The sequence below is a fragment of the Leuciscus leuciscus genome (assembly GCF_965113295.1).
Source record: "Leuciscus leuciscus genome assembly, chromosome: 20".
NCBI classification, from domain to species: Eukaryota; Metazoa; Chordata; class Actinopteri; order Cypriniformes; family Leuciscidae; genus Leuciscus; species Leuciscus leuciscus.
Window position 1 is genome coordinate 2817802 of NC_138744.1, and position 21227 is coordinate 2839028.

Here is a 21227-nt window from a genome sequence, read left to right on the forward strand (position 1 = left end):
CGTCTGCAGTACCCAAACATGACGAGAATTATTGACGATAACAGCCAGGCTTTATCGCCCAAGCCTATACCCTCAGCTCAAGGGATTACTCTACAACTGTACACTACAATGTAATGTATATTCATAACAATAAAGCAACGCTTATGAAGATTCTCACTTCCGAAAACGTTTGAGCACATTTTCGATTCGCCATAAATTTTCGTAAAAATGCCAATATCTGAAATCTACACAGTTGATTTCTCGCATCAAATGTTCTCAGAAGTGAATTTAGTGATGAAATAGCGTACGAAATTGTAGAAAAACGACTTACTGTATTAACCTGCCTCATCTCCTTCCTCGAATGCCGAAATGAATGCTGGGATATTTCCAACCGATGCATCCTCGGTAAAATGGGCGTGTCAAGAACACTTCCGGTATTTTGAACCGTTCTTGCCAAAATGCAAACTTGTGTGGACAGTACTTGGGCAGCGACTGATGACGTTTCACAAGTCCACAAGAACACAAGAACGCATATTGAGAAACGGCCTTCATGTTTAAACCCTAGTTCTCACTGAAGAGAACTTATTTCTGAATGTTTAAAAAACTGTGGTGAAAATCAAGTTTTTAATGTAGTTTATGTCTATGTGGTGTTTTTAATATGCTTAAAGATAAACCATGTGTAAGTTCATAAGTCGACACCATTGCTGAGTATTTTCAACTTAAAACTGCAGTGAACCAAAGACAGTCTCAAAAACACGCTTTGAAATCGCTGGTGTTTCTGACGTCACAAACTACCTTGTAACCAATCAGATCAACGTGTGATCGTCAACCAGTGGATCTCTGAGCTGAGTGAGTGAGTGGAGGCGGGGCTCATTTGCATATTCATAGGACCGCGCATACTAAATGAGGCAAGGGTGTAGAGTTACAGTCAAGCTATTTCAAGGCGTGAATAATTTTTTTTTCAAGGACAAATCGCTTGAGTAAGGGATGAGTTTTAGGGATAAAAAGATTGACTACAGGTCAAATCTGGTTCTTGGTTATGAGAACATCATGGGAACATTCGATTTTGAAAAAGTTCCATGAATGAGGTTGTCATATTCTGTGTGTTCTCGTTGATTATCTGTTCCATTTGTTCTAGTGTCCCGCCACTCATTGGCTGCATCCAAAAACGTGCTGTCTTCGGAGGACGGATTCTAAGGTTGGAGTGCATCAAGGCCTGTCCAAATTCAATGTTAGCTTCATGATCGAGTTTTGAAGGCAGCATAGATGTATCATTCGCTGCCTTTGATATCCCACAATCCTATGCGTTCCAGTCTGTGACAGTTGAGCTAGAAAAAGAAAGGTGACGTCTGAAAGTTGTGGTTGGTGGTCAAATGTGTGTAAATGTACGTTTTTGACCAACGTTTTCCACTTCTGATGTTGTTTGTAGCGAGAAATGACTACTTTAGTAATTAAGTATTTGTTTAGTTCTCATCAAAGCTCGCTCTATTTTGCTTTTAGATCATTAAACAGTTTTACGCTGCCTCAGAAGTCTGTCCGAAATCAGTTTCGCAAGGGAACTGTGTGCACAAACACTGCCTGCAGAGTCATTGCCGTAACCAAAACCATTAAAAAACAACACACTTTTGAAATAAAATATTAACAGAACTAAAATAACTAAAACTAATAAAAAACACAACTGTTCATTGTTTGTTCATGTTAGTACAGGTCAATTAAATAATGTTAAAAACAACAACATTTGTGACCCTGGACCAGTCACATGGGTAAATTTTTTAAAATTGAGATTTATATATCATTTGAAAGCAGAATAAATACACTTTCCATTGATGTATGGTTTGTTAGGATATGACAATATTTGGCCGAGATCTGGAATCTGGAATCTGAGGGTGCAAAAAAATCGAAACATTGAGAAAATCTCCTTTAAAGTTGTTCTTTTATGTTCACGATTGTTCTGCATTCACTCACAAAAATAAATGTTTTATATATTTATGGTAGGAAATTTACAAAAATATCTTCATGGAACATGATCTTTACTTAATATCCTAATGATTTTTGGCATAAAAGAGAAATCGATAATTTTGACCCATACAATGTATTGTTGGCTATTGCCACAAATATACCCGTGCGACTTGTAATTGGTTTTGTGATCCAGGATCACATTTGATTTTAATCATGTATTATTAAATGCTGAAATTAAAGTTAACATTAACATTAGCAAATTGAGCTACATTGTAAAGTGCTACAGATATATATATATATATATATATATATATATATATATATAACAACAACATAAAAATGACAAAAACACACAGCAAAATTACAAAAACTTTAACCATATAATACTAAAATAAAACTGCATTCATCTGAAATGAATACCAGCCCATTGTATTCTCATCTTCTTAAAAGAGAAGCTAACACGTACACTGAGAGTATTGGTTAATGTAAAATGAGCCTGCGGTCGCTGAGAGCCGAACTCTATTGATCTGGAGGCCCTTTCATACATTTCATTATGAAACATATTCCTGTGACTCCACTGTGAATCCCCAGAATGCACTTCAGGACCCTTCAAGATTCACTTTGAACTTGAAAGGAAAATGCATTAATCTAACAACTGGATGCAAATTTATTATTTGTATGTTTTATTTATTTTTTGTTTGTTGGGGGGGTGTTATTGATTTTAAATGAATTAAATGATTTACACGGATTTCAGCTAATAAATAGATATCAACTGTTCCAGGTCTTAGTTATGAAGTAATCAATTTAAACTCTTTGCAAATATGTTATTTTAAAATTTGCACACATAATTCGTATGTCTAACATGTCAAAAACTCAAAGGTTTCTTGTCTTGTCACATTCCGTTATGCATGTAAATTATAGCATGTTTTCATTACTGGTGAAATTTTATGAAAATAGCTGAGTATTTTGCATTACTGATATTACTGTCAGTGCGGTGTGTAGGGGGTTTGTGTCTGCTAGTTGATTAGTTCTACAACTAGATGATGCTTTAGGAATGTGTTAGTTGCGGATCACATGACTTCAATTGTGCTTGTGTTGTGTTGCAAAGCTGAATTTTCAGCATCATTCAGGCATGATCCTGACCTGCAGAAATCATATTAATGCTAAAAACTTTGCTTCAGGATTCCCAGCAAGCAATTTTGCATTTAAAAGACGTCTAATAACGGTCCAAACACAGCGTCTAGGCTAAAACAAGGCAAAATTTGAGCTGTCAATGAAAATATAATAGACATCTAAACCATCGCCCAAGAATAGACTAGTCATCAATTAGATAAAGAAATGAAATGAGTGAAGAAATGAAACCAATCACCTTATAATCACTGTTGACTTTGATTACATGATGGAATATCACACATCTCGCAAGTTATTTTGGCAAAAACGACATGTAACCAAATTCAAGGTTATTTTGGCTGTAAAGTGGGTTACTCATAGCCGGACTATTGGGTCTATAGTTAACGTAGATGGTGAAATGACGGCTATTGCTTGCTACATATTTTTTAAATTCAAATAAACAGGTTTAATTTGAAATCTTTTTTACATTTGTTAAAAATAATTACATGAATTCATTTGCTTAATAATTCTTCTTTAAAAAACAAACAAAAACAACTTACCGGTAGTTTCTTGAGCAGCAAATCATCATATTAGAATGCTTTCTGAAGGATCATGTGACACTGAAGACTGGAGTAATGATGACAAGAATCACAAGAATAAATTACATTTTAAAATATAAAAGTCTTAGACTGAAACTTCAGACAGAAACTGAAACTTGCAGCACTTTGTTAGCAGCAATACACTAGTGCTGACACTTTGTGGGAGTTCCTGTGGCTCATGAATCTTTCCTGTCTTTCCGTCGGTTGGACCTCATTAACACACACTCCTGTCAACATCACAAACACCAGCACAGCTCATACAGGATCCGCATGCATCAACACCACAAGCACCAACATAAACTAACACTTCCCATTACATCTGAACCTCCGTCGTGCAGCTCTGACACTCTTTCTCTCAGGTTTTGTTTCGTTTACTCTCTTCCTCCATTCGTATGTTGGCTTCGCCACTAGGGGTAATGCTGGCCTTGTTTTGGGGTAAGATTCTGGAGGAACAGGAAATCTTGAAGAGTTCGACTCAGAGCTGCAGTTTTATTACTGGGAGCCCAAAACGGTGGAACATTTCTCTGTTTCTCCCTTCTTTTCTTTGCTGGAGAAAAACTGACACCATGACATCATAAGGGTTAGTTCACCAAAAAAATTAAATTATGTCATTAATTACCCACCCTCATGTCTTTCCAAACCCGTAAGACTTCCTTTAATCTTCTGAAAACACAAATGAAGATCTTTTTGATGAAATCTGAGAGATTTCTGTCCCTCCATTGACAGCTACACAACTATGATGCTTCAAAAAGTTCATAAAGAGATCGTAAAACTAATCCATATGAACTGAGCGCTTTAGTTCAAATTTTCTGAAGAGACTCGATCGCTTTATTTGATGAACAGATTGAATTTAGGCTTTTATTCACATTTAAACACATCAGCAAACATAAACAGAAGTCAAGTCAAGTCATCTTCATTTATATAGCGCTTTTAACAATGTAGATTGTTTCAAAGCGGCTTTACAGTAACAAACGTATAATTTAAGGTAACAGAGATTGTTTTGGCTTTATAGCGGTTCTTGAATAAAGATATTTTCCAGCTAAAGTTAGTTTTGATTGATTCGCTTCCGTCGCAACGATCATTAGTTATTAAATTAGGGGCCGCTAAGATGACACCATTCTCTCTACACAGACTTTAAACGCGAACCTGTGAGAAACGCTGATGGCGTTCACATGCGCATCAAGAATTAATTCTATAGTTATGCGCATTTGAATATATGTGCAAAGGTTTATAATTCCCTACAAACCAAGCCTTAAACTACTTGTCTGGCCTTAACATTTTTATACAGAATTTTATCAATGAGGCTCAACCGAACCTGCTTGACACGCGATAACAAAACCTTTTGCAGAAGCTCAAACGTGCTGCGTAACACAAGAATGAACCTCATTGGTTCTTGCTGAAGCTCAAACGTGCTGCGTAACACGAGAATGAACCTCATTGGTATTCGCTGAAGCTCAAACGTGCTGCGTAACACGAGAATGAACCTCATTGGTTCTTGCTGAAGCTCAAACGTGCTGCGTAACACGAGAATGAACCTCATTGGTATTCGCTGAAGCTCAAACGTGCTGTGTAACACGAGAATGAACCTCATTGGTTCTTGCTGAACCTCAAACGTGCTGCGTAACACGAGAATGAACCTCATTGGTTCTCGCTGAAGCTCAAACGTGCTGCGTAACACAAAAATGAACCTCATTGGTTCTTGCTGAAGCTCAAACGTGCTGCGTAACACAAAAATGAACCTCATTGGTTCTTGCTGAAGCTCAAACGTGCTGCGTAACACGAGAATGAACCTCATTGGTTCTCGCTGAAGCTCAAACGTGCTGCGTAACACGAGAATGAACCTCATTGGTTCTTGCTGAAGCTCAAACGTGCTGCGTAACACAAAAATGAACCTCATTGGTTCTTGCTGAAGCTCAAACGTGCTGCGTAACACAAGAATGAACCTCATTGGTATTCGCTGAAGCTCAAACGTGCTGCGTAACACGAGAATTAACCTCATTGGTTCTTGCTGAAGCTCAAACGTGCTGCGTAACACAAGAATGAACCTCATTGGTTCTTGCTGAAGCTCAAACGTGCTGCGTAACACGAGAATGAACCTCATTGGTTCTTGCTGAAGCTCAAACGTGCTGCGTAACACGAGAATGAACCTCATTGGTTCTCGCTGAAGCTCAAACGTGCTGCGTAACACAAGAATGAACCTCATTGGTTCTTGCTGAAGCTCAAATGTGCTGCGTAACACGAGAATGAACCTCATTGGTATTCCCTGAAGCTCAAACGTGCTGCGTAACACGAGAATGAACCTCATTGGTTCTTACTGAAGCTCAAACGTGCTGTGATACACGAGAATGAACCTCATTGGTTCTTGCTGAAGCTCAAACGTGCTGCGTAACACGAGAATGAACCTCATTGGTTCTTGCTGAAGCTCAAACGTGCTGCGTAACACGAGAATGAACCTCATTGGTTCTTGCTGAAGCTCAAACGTGCTGCGTAACACGAGAATGAACCTCATTGGTTCTCGCAGAAGCTCAAACGTGCTGTGATACACGAGAATGAACCTCATTGGTTCTCGCAGAAGCTCAAACGTGCTGCGTAACACGAGAATGAACCTCATTGGTTCTCGCTGAAGCTCAAACGTGCTGTGATACACGAGAATGAACCTCATTGGTTCTCGCTGAAGCTCAAACGTGCTGCGTAACACGAGAATGAACCTCATTGGTTCTTGCTGAAGCTCAAACGTGCTGTGATACACGAGAATGAACCTCATTGGTTCTTGCTGAAGCTCAAACGGGCTGCGTAACATGAGAATGAACCTCATTGGTTCTCGCAGAAGCTCAAACGTGCTGCGTAACACAAGAATGAACCTCATTAGTTCTTGCTGAAGCTCAAACGTGCTGCGTAACACGAGAATGGACCTCATTGGTTCTCGCAGAAGCTCAAACGTGCTGCGTAACACGAGAATGAACCTCATTGGTTCTTGCTGAAGCTCAAACGTGCTGTGATACACGAGAATGAACCTCATTGGTTCTTGCTGAAGCTCAAACGTGCTGCGTAACACGAGAATGAACCTCATTGGTTCTCGCAGAAGCTCAAACGTGCTGCGTAACACGAGAATGAACCTCATTGGTTCTTGCTGAAGCTCAAACGTGCTGTGATACACGAGAATGAACCTCATTGGTTCTTGCTGAAGCTCAAACGTGCTGCGTAACACGAGAATGAACCTCATTGGTTCTCGCAGAAGCTCAAACGTGCTGCGTAACACAAGAATGAACCTCATTGGTTCTTGCTGAAGCTCAAACGTGCTGCGTAACACGAGAATGAACCTCATTGGTTCTCGCAGAAGCTCAAGCGTGCTGCGTAACACAAGAATGAACCTCATTAGTTCTTGCTGAAGCTCAAACGTGCTGCGTAACACGAGAATGGACCTCATTGGTTCTCGCAGAAGCTCAAACGTGCTGCGTAACACGAGAATGAACCTCATTGGTTCTCCCTGAAGCTCAAACGTGCTGCGTAACACGAGAATGAACCTCATTGGTTCTTGCTGAAGCTCAAACGTGCTGCGTAACACGAGAATGAACCTCATTGGTTCTTGCTGAAGCTCAAACGTGCTGCGTAACACGAGAATGAACCTCATTGGTTCTTGCTGAAGCTCAAACGTGCTGCGTAACACGAGAATGAACCTCATTGGTTCTCGCAGAAGCTCAAACGTGCTGCGTAACACGAGAATGAACCTCATTGGTTCTTGCTGAAGCTCAAACGTGCTGTGATACACGAGAATGAACCTCATTGGTTCTCGCAGAAGCTCAAACGTGCTGCGTAACACGAGAATGAACCTCATTGGTTCTCGCTGAAGCTCAAACGTGCTGTGATACACGAGAATGAACCTCATTGGTTCTCGCTGAAGCTCAAACGTGCTGCGTAACACGAGAATGAACCTCATTGGTTCTCGCTGAAGCTCAAACGTGCTGTGATACACGAGAATGAACCTCATTGGTTCTTGCTGAAGCTCAAACGTGCTGCGTAACACGAGAATGAACCTCATTGGTTCTCGCAGAAGCTCAAACGTGCTGCGTAACACAAGAATGAACCTCATTGGTTCTCGCTGAAGCTCAAACGTGCTGCGTAATACGAGAATGAACCTCATTGGTTCTCGCTGAAGCTCAAACGTGCTGCGTAACACGATAATAAACCTCATTGTTTTTCATACGTCAAGTTAACATGCTTGAGCTTCTGTTTACCACAACTGATGTGTGAGTTGATGAATGTTTACATGTGAATATTAAAGTCTAAATTCAATCTCTATAAAGCCATCATGTCTCTTCCGAAAATTTTGAGTAAACCTCAATCTATTTATGAACTTTTTGAAGCATCAAAGTGGTAGACATAAAATAATTCTATAATGTCACTGAAGATAAAATGTATACATGCAAAAACGTACAATCATACTTTGTGTTATAACAGCAAATGCTATAAATGACCCATTGATGTGCTGTAGGTACATGATACAGTTCTCACTCTCTGTGAATTCCCTCGGGTCTGAACTTCAGAGACCTAAATCACATTCGAGCCTATAGTGTTCTGTATGCTAAACACGGTCCTTGGCGCTGTCTTTAGTCTTTCAAAATGTTAAGATGAAACGCCCTGAAGCCACTTAATCTCCCTCCACCGTGGCCAAACGTTTCAGCCCGACCCTGCCAGAAAAAATATTACTGAGACAAACTCGGCAGAGAGAATCTGTGTCTGGGCGAGTCTCACCAAACCTGTCAAGAAAACGTCCAGGTCATATTTCAACCCAGATTCAACAAGAAAGAAATGAAGAATTATGTTGCATTTCAAGAAAATGGAACCTGTTTAGAAATATTAAGAGTTACACATCTGTCCACTGCATGAGACAATCATGGGAAATTCCAGATACATTATTATTATTATACTATTATTGTATCGTATTTATTCATATTTTGAATTAGCTTTTATATTTTCAGTTTTCATTTTAATTGTATTAATTTTGTTATGTACCTTTGTCATTTTTTACTATTTATTTAATATTTCTATTTTGCATTTTTTTTTTTTTTCTAGTAATTTTAGTAAGGGAGCGCGGGGCACAACGTAACGCGGGGCTAGTTGTAACACGCTTGTTTTAAATACTTCCACACATGCTAGCATGACGAAACTTGGTGTATTTACTAGTTGCCATATCAACACTATATAGAGAAAAAATTGCGGCAAAATAATTTTTTTTTGTGGAAGATATCCATAGACATTTATTAAACCATAGTAAATTTCTTACTTAAGTTAATTTTTCATCTCTTTTTTTATGTTTATTTAAAATTAGACAAATCTGATATTATTTTAATCTCCAATATGTTATTTAACAGTTGAGATAGTTCTTTAATGCTTTGCTAACTAGCAGAAGACACTAGCCGGGTTTAAATCCCAGTTGTGCAGTTGGGGCATGTTGTCACACTGCGTTACAATGTGCCCCTATTAGATATATGCTATTCTATTCTATACTTTTATTAATTCTATTGAGAAAACATGAAAAAAAGGTGAATAAAGACTGAGAGTCAATGTTCAGAAATTACTAATTATTTATTTGTTTTGAACTATGTTGTATAGCTGTGTTTTCCTGTGTTCGTAGTCAAAATTAAAAAATGAGTTTGTATTTAATTATAAAAAAATGCCCTTATTTTATAAGAAAAAGTTAATAATTGTATTTTATTGAGAAAATATTTTAGTTTGTCTTGTATATATTTTTTTATTAGATCAGATAACATTTTAAGCTGTCATATGGTCATGTTACAATGTACCCCACCTATGGGGCATGTTGTCACATTTCACTTCCATTCTTTCGGGGTATATCAAGAAAAAAGTATATACTATATTAATAAAACAAAACCACATAATTGAACTAGACATGTGGGAAATGAATGTGGGAAAAAATAAATACTCTGAACCATAAGTAGATTTACACAAACTGAGAAATTCAAAAAGCGTCACTTTGTGCCCCGCTCTCCCCTACTTCTACTTAAATTTATTTTATTTCAGTTAGTTTTCATTTAAGCTTTTCATAAAATATATATTTTTTATTTTATGTCAGCTGTATTTTCTTTTTTTTTTCTTTTTTCATAGTTTCATAGTCGACACTGGAAAAATATAAAATATATTGACATTACCCTTTTGATTTTAGGATGCATCATGACCTGGATGTGTTACTTCGGGTAAAGGCTGGCACTTGTTGGTGTTAATTCAGCGTGTTTGACGGGCCGCTGACAGATATAGTGGTTGTGGCTGAACCACAGTAAAGACGCGACACCAGTTCTGACAAAGCAAAGCCTCATGAACCCAGAGCACCAGCAATACGTCAGAAAATGGTGGATGGAGTTCGGCACATCGTAAAAGTCCGATCCAAATATTCGCCCAGACTGTCGGTAGACGTTCTCACACACGGCGGCAGCTGCTTTTCCCATGTCGGATACACATGAACAACATCAGCCTCTGCTTTGGCTAATAAGGCTGTTTGGGAATAAGTCGTATAAAGTTGTCTTTCCCTCGGCCCTTCCCAGCATGCTTCTCATTAGCTGCCGCCTTCAGTGTCTTGGCAGGAGAAGCATGCTACAAAATGCGGTGCTGGGCTATATATTTATACTCAGCCTCTGTGTTTCGCATTAGAGGAGCTCTTGAAGTCGAGTCTCTAATGCACCAAGGCCCCGTGCGCCTCCTCGAAACATGGCAGACTTCAGCAGGACGGCAGGACTCATTCTGCACACAGAAAAAAGAAGTCATTTTTCATTCTCAAAGATTGACATGAGTAGAATGTGTGTCGGTCAAAGCCAAAGCCAAATCCAAAGCAGAATGGCATTCACCACTGATTTACTTCCATAACATGACTAATTTCACAGTGATAAAGGATATTCCATGTGAAAAATGAAGGCTTGGGTTGTGAAAGGTTTCTGTTACAGACCAGAATGGTGAGCAGAAAAATTTGATTTGTCAAGCAAGCAAATATTTTACTTCACAAAAAGTTTTTCCATCTTATATTTATATTTAATTTTTTCCACTTTATTTCCATTTATGAAAACTATATTTAATAGTTTTAGTTTATAATAACTATACTGGACATATATGTCCATTCATATAGGGTCAAAGGTCACACCCTGAATGATTAAAAGTTTCTTTTCAAAATCTGACTTCCGTATTGAACCCCAGCATCAGTGGTTTAAATAAAAAAATATTTTATAAATTAATTCATATATACTGCATAAATTAAAAAATAAACACATTTGAATTAAAATAATAAATAAATATTAAATATGTATTATTTACTTCATTTTAAATAAATGTAATAATGTGCACATATTTTGTCATTCTTTTCAGAATTATTGGTGTTGCTTTATTCCATGTTTATTATTTATTTTATTAAATAAATAATTTACATATTTATTATTTATTTCACAATAAAAATAAATACAGGTAAATCAATCAATCAATCAATTAATCAATCAATTAATTAATCAATCAATCAATCAATGCAAAGATTGTTTCACTAATTTTGATATTAATAATGTTGCTTAATTCCATATTGCCTGCAAAATATCGTAAAAATCATATCAACAATATTTCATTCATGACCTTCTGCCCTAACATCCCAGAATCCTCCTACTTCCCATTAACTCATGAAACTACTGCACAATTTTTTTATTTTTCATCCTTTAGCAGTTTTTTAATTTTTTAGCAGGTTCACATGCGTCCTCCATTAAAAACATTTCATGCATGAGTAGATTCATTCAGCCCAACCTTCACACACACACTCTCACAGATTCACACACAACGTGATGATGGACTTTTTTCCTTTTATCTCTCGTCTCGTCTTGTCTTGGAGAGAGCGGCCGGAGTGTGACTGAGAGCCAGTGTGAACGCCAAAGGGAACTGAATTCGGATTCGGTGAGAGTCGTTGTGAAGAAAGTGCTCATTCATTTCAGCGCAGAGCATCCTCATGAACGAGACGCACGTTTAATGCGCACAAGAGAGGAAAGTTAAACAACAGACTCCAACAAATCACTGAGGGAGAGAGAAAAATATCTTCAAAACACTCCAGCTGTGTGAGCTTGTCAGAGGACGTGTGAGGAAACACGAGCTACCAACTCAATCACACTCTGTTTTCAGGCATTATGAAAAATACTGGCTCGGTGTCATTTACTGTAGAATAAAGTGCACAAACACACTTCTTTACAATCAAAACATTTTCAAAACATTGTTGTTGATTCTCTGTGTGAACCTGAAGAGAATTTACCATATATCCAACTAAAAATCAACAAAACACCAGCTGATTCAAACACACTGAGGGCCCTATCTTGCACCCAGCGCAACTGACTTTGTACAGCGACGCATGTATCATTCCTATTTTGCACCCGCGCACAGCGGACTTTTCCATCCACAGACGCACGCCGGTAAACTAGGGAATGAACTTGCGCTCCCGGGGGCGGTTCAGCGCAAAGAGGAGGCGTGTTCCGGCGCAAACGTTCCCTGGTGCTATTTTGCAGGTTTAGAAAACAATTCCGCATGTTATTCATATGCTATTTTAAGGGCGCATGCTTGGCCATAATCAATGTAGCGTGTGCACAACGCACACACACATTGCTTCTCTCATCTACACAGAAGCAGCAGTTTTCATTTTTGCAAATCATACATTATTACAAGGAAAAATATTACCACACGAGGGAAATCATTGTTGTGTCCATGAAGATGTGAAAAAATAGGCATAAATCTAGCTTACACATTTACCCAAATTATTATACACCTGTTTAACCGAAGCTAATTTGGGTGTGTTTCTCCATCCCCAATGTCACTTCTCTGTGTTTTACGGCCCTGACGAGAACGTCGGTCTCCTCGGCTGTGAACCGCTCTTGGCGTGAGTCTGGCAAATCCGCCGTTATAATAGCAATCCGCCATGGAACAAGCGCGCCTGCTCTTAAAGGGAATGTGAGATGTCGCTCTGATTGGTTTATTTCACGTTACGCCCAAACCACACCTATGAGTAATGAAGCTACTTCAGACCAACACATTTTAGATTTGCGTCGGGCGCAAGAGTAATTTATCCCGCCGATAGCAACAGCGCCCGAGACCCGCCCACAAAGTTACTTGCGTTTCGCACTTGATACTTGCGTTTCAGATCGTTAAAATAGGGCCCAGAGACTCAAACAACACAGAGAAATGTGACATTAGAGAAGAGAAAAGATCTTGCAGCATTTGACACATGCATATACTTTATCTGATACAACAATATTAGACTTTATAAGTGTGACTGAAGTGAATAATTACTTTTGAGGACACTTTCAAACACAAAACATAATAATATATTTTTATTATAAAACTTACCCACTAGTATATATGATTTTTTGTGCATCATCTGTTTAGACACAAACACAGCAACAGAATGAACATACAGTATCACATATGTTACAGCCATGAAAGCCTTTTAGCTTTATTTCATAATAAAAAATACTTTACAATCTTTTTTTTTTTTTTATCATTTATATACATATTTTGGTAACACTTTACAAAAAGGTTTTGTTTGTTAACATAGTAAACATGAACATAATGATCAATACTTGTACTGTTAATATTAATCTCAACATTTACAACTCAAAAGTATCTGTTGGCATTATTCAATGCACTGTGAACTAACATAAACATGAACACTTTTATTAACAAACATTAAAAAAGGTTAATACAAATATATTTACTCATTGTTAGTTAATGCAATATTAACAAATTAAACCTTACATTGTAGTGTTAGGAATTGTTTAGAAAGTGTTACCCATATTATTTATGTTCACAAATCATAAATATATAGCCTTTGCATGCAGTATTCTGAATCAAAACATGTTTTATATGAGACAATATTGTGAATCTGACCTTGTTTCCACCTTAAAAAACAAGTGCCCCATGATGTCATATTATATGCAGTGATTCACACAGTAAAACTTCAACTAATCCACTGAGAATGGTGGTATATGGATATTTATGAGGAAAGCAGAAAATATCCCTCATCTGGGGGATGGAAGGAACAGCATGAAGGACAAAAAACATGTGCAGATGAGGCGAAGATAAAAACCTCTGGCTCCCTCGGCCCCGGGGTTTGATTGACAGCTCATTAGGGGCCGCTCGGCTCCTCAGGAAGGGGCTTTGCTGCAGAAATCTTTGATAACGCCGTCACACTGAATCACAGCCCTTAATTGCCATTTGTGCAGGGGAATCAACAGCAGCACTCTAGGGAACAGTGGCCATGCGTTGCCTTCTCAGAATTCTCTAGAGCGCTATACGTTTTCCAGATATTGCAAACAGCAGATTATAATGGAGCCATTACACTTGATCAAACAGTTACTCAAACCTCTTCAAAATGTTCAGTGTATGTGCGTATTGCAAGTGCACAATATGTACACTAGCGCTCAGAAGTTTAGGTTCGGTACAATTTTTTGGTCACGCTTTAGATTAGGGTCCAATACTCCCTGTTAACTAATTGTTAACCATGACTTTTGCCTCAATAAACTCCTAATTATTGCTCATTAATAGTAAGGTAGTTGTTAATTTTAGGTATTCGAGAGGAATTGGGTTGGATTTAGGGATGTAGAATATGGTCATGCAGAATAAGTCATTAATAAGTAGTAATAAACAGCCATTATCTATGCATGCTAAGAAGCAAATACTGTAGTTAATGATGGGAATGGGACCCTGGCCTAAACTATATAGTGTTACCATTTATTTAGTTTTTAGTTTTTGAAAGAAGTCTCTTCTGCTCACCAAGGCTGCATTTATTTGATCAAAAATACAGTAAAAACTGTAAAATTGTTAAATAATGTTATAATTAAACATTTTCTATTTGAATATATTTTGAAATGTAATTTATTCTTGTGATTCAAAGCTGAATTTTGAGCATTTTTACTTTTAGGTGTCACCTGCTCAATTATTATTGGCACTCAATTATAACATATATAATTACATTATATATATTTTATATAATACATTATACTTTATACATATAATATTTCAGATGAAAATTCAGATTTGATCGCAGGAATAAATTACATTTTAAAACATATTCAAAATAGAAAACAGTTATTCTAAATTGTAATAATATTTCACAATATTACTGTTTTTACTGTATTTTTGATCAAATAAATGCAGCATTGGTGAGCAGAAGAGACTTAATTACTAACATTATAAAATTGTACCAACCCTAAACTTTTAGTGTACAGTTTCTATATGTGTATAATAATTACATATGCAATGCATTCAAATTAAACTCTAATTTTTCCTATAGTGTCATGAAAACCAAACTCAACTTTTTCTTCATGAAAGTTGTCATTCCTTTGGTATGTTAGCAATAGCATGTTTTCTTACTAATATTTCTACAGTATTTGCTATGCCTCCTGTGCACAGAATGCACATTTTCTATTTGCATACCGCATATTACCCAGATGTCCATTTACCAAAATGATACAACAGAGCAGACTGTATAATGTATCCCACAATTCTCTGCGCTTGACTTTCAATTTCCAGTGTGATAGAATAAACCAGCTTTGTTATTGCAGTGATTTTTAACATCTCCTTCTTGACTCATTAGTTACCTTAACTGACAAAAAGATCAGACATTTTACACAAAATTCTATAAAAAATGCATAATAACTCCACATAATCTCCTTCCAAGATGATAAAGGGACGCAATATAAACAATAATAGACAATATACTGAGCAAAATATAGTAAGAAATAATCTACTATTCCATTCAGTCTTGTTTTTGGGAAGATCTCATGACATTAAAGATGCTGTTTCTAACACCACGATCAGACAGAGGACTAGGTGTAGATGTGCACAGCAGAGCAGGTCCTCCGTACAACATAAAAGAAGAATTTTTAATGGCAAAACTGAAGAAACATTGAACTTGGCATAAGCAGTGGATCTGCCTGTGGCACAATTGTACAAATTAATTCCAGGTAGCTTTGTTCACAGGGGAACACAGGCTTGCAAAATATTAATATTCATTCATTTTTATTCATAAATCAGAAGAACGGGCATCTTCTGTATGGAGGGAGGGGGATGGTTTGTATTATTTGTCTTTTTTTTCCCGCAGGCTAAAGGAAACTTTAATTACGGAGCGGCCTGATGAGAATCACCGAGAATCGCTGCACAAATATCAACATGGATTTAAATGATAAAAAGAAAGGCAGCAGAAATCCAGCTCAATCTTTAATCTACAGCACTGCATACTACACACCGCAGAAAGTAGTACACGAGTATGCTGAACACAGAAAACACAGCTTTAAATGAGGAAATCCATATTTGCAAAAGCACTTTTCACTTGTATTCAAGGGTGTTTACGTGACAACAACGTACTAAAAATGTAAACGTTTTTCCCTTTGTTTTTTTGCTCACAGGCGACAACATTGTCAAAATGATCTCCGTTCACACGGATCTGCTTAAAGGTGCAGTGTGTGATTTTTAGCGGCATCTAGTGGTGGGGTTACGAATTGCAACCAACAGAAGTTACGGTGGCCGAAAGGAATATATGTCGTCGTCTGAGACAGCAGAGAGTAGCCAGATCAGCAATGAGGTTTCTTTACAAAGATAAATTAAGAAATTATGTTTACTTTATTATTCAGTAAAATTATATGTTATTGCGAATATTATTGTTACTTGTTCATCATTGTGTCAGTGTTTTATTCGCTGACTTTAGCTTTCTTCCTTGCACGAAGAACAACATAGTAACGAAACGCGTTTGTTCGATTAGGGCCACCGTAGAAACATGTCGGCGCATTTCAATGTAAGGGAACCCGCAATGTATGTAGATATAAATGGCTCATTCTAAGGTAATAAAAACATAACGGTTCATTAAGTAAGGTCTTTATACACCACTGAAAACATAGTTATGTATAGACTAAACATGTAATACACATGCGCACGACGTCACCAGTTTCACAAATTCACGTTTTTGTAGTTTACTCAGAGACAAAACATCGTTTTTGAAAGTTTGCATTTTCCGGCCCCCAAAACGCTGTTGTAAATAAAAAACGTTCTTAGTTGAAAATGGTGTCATGTAATCAGCCCCAAAGATAAATGAAACTAAATAGGATCTGAGTGATGAAGCAGCCATCAACATCTTCAACTACCCCATCCGTCAAAGAATCCACTAAAGTTTTTAAATCCATTTGCGTTTATGCGATGCAGTTTTGAAGAATTCTGGGGCCAAATATACCACGGAAAACATCCACTTGATGAAGTGTTTTGGCAAAGTATCTCAGGCTTTAATACTGTGTCCTAAAATATCTAATCAGATAATTATACCCCCAAAAATATTTAGACTCTGAATCAGACAGGAACTGTGCATACTTGTTCATTATATCCGTATACAGGACTTATTCTTTTGTGTTTGTTTCAGAAGCTAAACTCTACAGGGGAACAGTCAAAGGAGAAATTCCTCGAGTTAACAGGCTGTAATTTAATATCTTTGTGGTTTTCATTTTCCATGAGGTGGCGAGTTTTCTACAGAAAACCGGAAAGGGGTTTCCAGCCTGGAAAAATGTAATGGCACGTCCATTTATAACACACACAAGTCCTGCTGTTTACATGAGAGCACTTAGTCTGCATATGAAGCATATATTCTCTAGACGGCCCTTCATGTCAGATGGATGTTTCTACAGTTAAAAGTCTCCAGTTTTAAACAGACATGTAGTGCCACAAGAGTTATTGTCATTCTGACAGCGTTTTAATTTGCCAAATCGAACCTGCTTGATGCATGATAATGAACCTCATTGGTTCTGAAGGTCAAACGTGCTGCGTAACACGAGAATGAACCTCATTGGTTCTGAAGGTCAAACGTGCTGCGTAACACGAGAATGAACCTCTTTGGTTCTTGCTGAAGGTCAAACGTGCTGCGTAACACGAGAATGAACCTCATTGGTTCTCGCCGAAGCTCAAACGTGCTGCGTAACACGAGAATGAACCTCTTTGGTTCTCGCTGAAGGTCAAACGTGCTGCGTAACACAAGAATGAACCTCATTGGTTCTCGCAGAAGCTCAAACGTGCTGTGTAACACAAGAATGAACCTCATTGGTTCTCGCAGAAGCTCAAACGTGCTGTGTAACACGAGAATGAACCTCATTGGTTCTGAAGGTCAAACGTGCTGCGTAACACGAGAATGAACCTCTTTGGTTCTCGCTGAAGGTCAAACGTGCTGCGTAACACGAGAATGAACCTCATTGGTTCTCGCCGAAGCTCAAACGTGCTGCGTAACACGAGAATGAACCTCTTTGGTTCTCGCTGAAGGTCAAACGTGCTGCGTAACACAAGAATGAACCTCATTGGTTCTCGCAGAAGCTCAAACGTGCTGTGTAACACAAGAATGAACCTCATTGGTTCTTGCTGAAGCTCAAACGTGCTGCGTAACACGAGAATGAACCTCATTGGTTCTCGCCGAAGCTCAAACGTGCTGCGTAACACAAGAATTAACCTCATTGGCTCAACACGCCACAACTGATGTGTGAGTTGATGAATGTGAATAAAAGCCTAAATTCAATCTGTTCATCATGTAAAACGATCGTGTTTCTTCCGAAATTTTTTACTAAACCGCTCAATTCATACGGATCAGTTTTACGATCTCATTATGAACTTTTTGAAACGCCAAAATGGTAGTTGCGTAGCTGTCAATGGAGGGAAAGCAGATTTCATCAAAAATATCTTAATTTGTGTTCCGAAGATGAACGAAAGTCTTACGGGTTTGTTACGACATGAGGGTGAGTAATTACTGACGGAATTTTCATTTTTGGGTGAACTAACCCTTTAAGTTGATTTAAAAAACTGTCTGTACAAGCACTGTAAGACTTATTGTTTGAACATACAAGTCAAGAAGGTGTATAAAAAAATATTTTGGGTCATTGCTGTGCATTACACTTTATTTCAATGGTCCAGTTTAGACATTCTACTAACTATAAGTAACTTTGCAACTACATGTCAACTAGCTTTTATTAGAGTATAGTAGACTAGTAGACTGTTAGGTTAAGGTTAGATGTTAGGGTTCGGGTTAGTAGATTAAGTTGACACGTAGTTGAAAAGTTACTTATAGTCAGTAGAATGTCTTTTTGGAGCCTAAAACAAGAGTTAACAGATATTAAGCAGACAGTCTACTAATACTATAATGACTGCTAGTTGATATGAAGTTGCAAAGGTACTTATAGTTAGTAGAATGTCTAAAGTGGACCATCGAAATAAAGTGTAACCTACAATTTTAACATATTTGTCAGTCATACATAAATTAAACTGGTAAGACAGGCAAAATTTCTGTAATAATACTAATAACACTGCAAAAAGTGATCAGTTGACTTAAAAAAGTGAGGAAACCCGTTGCCTTAAAATGATTACATACATTTTTAAGCATAATTGAATTTTTTTTGTTTTGCATAATGGACAGACAGTATGCATCATAGAAATAGTCCAATGCTAGAATGCTATTCTGAACACAGACACGATCAAAGAGGCACGAGACACTGAAGTGTCTACACTGACGCTGAAGCCCAGAGGTGAATCATGTGAAAGAGCCTTATTACAAAGATTAATTTCACATGCATCTCTACACATATCACATTATCCTGTCCCCACTCTCGTTCAACAAGTCAGCACCCGCTGCAAAACACTTTAGCGGTGGCATTAACACTGGAAACATGATTGTGCCGATCTGGGCCGGTTTAAAGGGTGTCGTCCAGTCTGTCTGAAGCCACGTGACACACACTTACTGTGTTCCTCGTGAACGATGCCGTCTGATACTCCAGCGCAGGACATTCCACTGCAGAAATGAAGCACAACCGTAGGAATGCAGCATATCAGATCAGATCAGAGCAGATTAGATTGACACACTTCTGTGAGACTCAATTCGTTCAATTACACTCAACTAGTCATGAGTCAAATGGAAAAGTTTCCCTGCCAACAGTGTCAAAGCACCATAAGGACCAGTTCAGTCTTAAAAACACCAGACGCAGGTCGAAAAATAGCACGCGTTTTTTAAAAGTTGGACTTTTAACTTAAAAATTTTAAAAGGACGTGTTGGAAAGGAGGGAAAAATAGCACAGAAAAATGCCTTCTGTGTGACAGCCCCTAAAACTCTAGTGCATAGGCCTAGGCTACTTGATTGAAACAACCACATCAAACTTATAAAACACATTATTTAGAGTTCCCACACTTTAAGACCAAAGCATTTTGTAATAGATCATAATTAAAATACGAAAATATCAGACAGACGGATAGTTCACAAATTATGGTTTGTGGCCATGCACATACAAAGAGTGCTATCTAATCACATAATTAAATAATTTCGAGCAGCACAAAACAAATATAGAAATGTCCATTAAGTCTCCAATATTTTACTCCTTTACATGGACCTGGAAATCCCAATTTTTTTAATTCATTGAAATTTCCAGGTTTTAGAGCCATTTAGATCATCATTAAACTTTTACTTACACATGTTGTGCCCCTTTGATTCAACATGTTGGTGACAGCCGTATCACAGTCTACTCAGTGAATCCATCTATCTGTCTATTCAAATGATGTCAACAGTGACAGTATGTAGTACTGAGAGTTTCTGAACAGTTGAAAGCAGGACTGGACCTGTTCAACTCATGCGTTTTTGTTCTCACTAGACATGAGAGAAGCTGAACACTTCAGAGGACGATTATCATCTGAGGTCTGTCTGAATAACACAAACAACCTGCAGCCATATGTAGTATATGTAGTCTGCCCTATATTACATAACCAAACATCTCATAAGTCACGGTAACACTTTGCAATAAGTTTGAATGCGCCAACATTAGTTACAGCAATAGTCAACGAGCAATATTTTTCGGCAGCATTTACTCTTGGTTAATGTTAATTTATTCATGCATTATGAACTAACGTGATAACAATGAACAATACTCCATCTATAAATTAACATAAAACATTTGTTAGTTCATGATACATTAACGAATACAGAATCCTATTGTAAAGTGTTACTGAAAAACACTTTTTTATTTTAAAAGTCTGTCACAATCTGACAAAAATCCTTGCATAATAATAAGTAACACAATTATAAACAGAAGCAGGCCTCATAGTAAAACCAGGTAACGGTATTAAAAAAGAGAATAAAGGGATAGTTCACTTAAAAATGAAAATCCAGTCATCATTTACAGTTCTCACCGTCATGTCGTTCCAAACCCGTAAGACTTTCGTTCATATTCAGAACACAAATGAAGATCTTTTTGATGAAATCTGAGAGATTTCTGTCCCTCCATTGACTGCTATGCAACTTCCACTTTGACACTTTAAAAAGTTCATAAAGAGATCGTAAATGAATGAGCTCATATGAATTGAGCTTTATATCATGAACAGATTGAATTTAGGCTTTTATTCACATTTAAACATTGATCAGCGAACATAAACAGAAGCTCATCCGAACCTGCTCGACAAGTGAGAACAACTTTATTGGTTCTCGCTGAAGCTCAAACGTGCTGCGTAACATGAGAATGAACCTCATTGGTTCTTGCTGAAGCTCAAACGTCC

At 37.6% G+C, this 21227-nt stretch overlaps 1 long non-coding RNA gene across 1 annotated transcript in view; it reads left to right on the plus strand.

Moving 5' to 3' along the window:
- LOC309484536 overlaps positions 1-21227 on the plus strand; it is a 312401-nt gene that overhangs the window by 119311 nt on the left and 171863 nt on the right. The gene's annotated exons all lie outside the window — the stretch shown is intronic.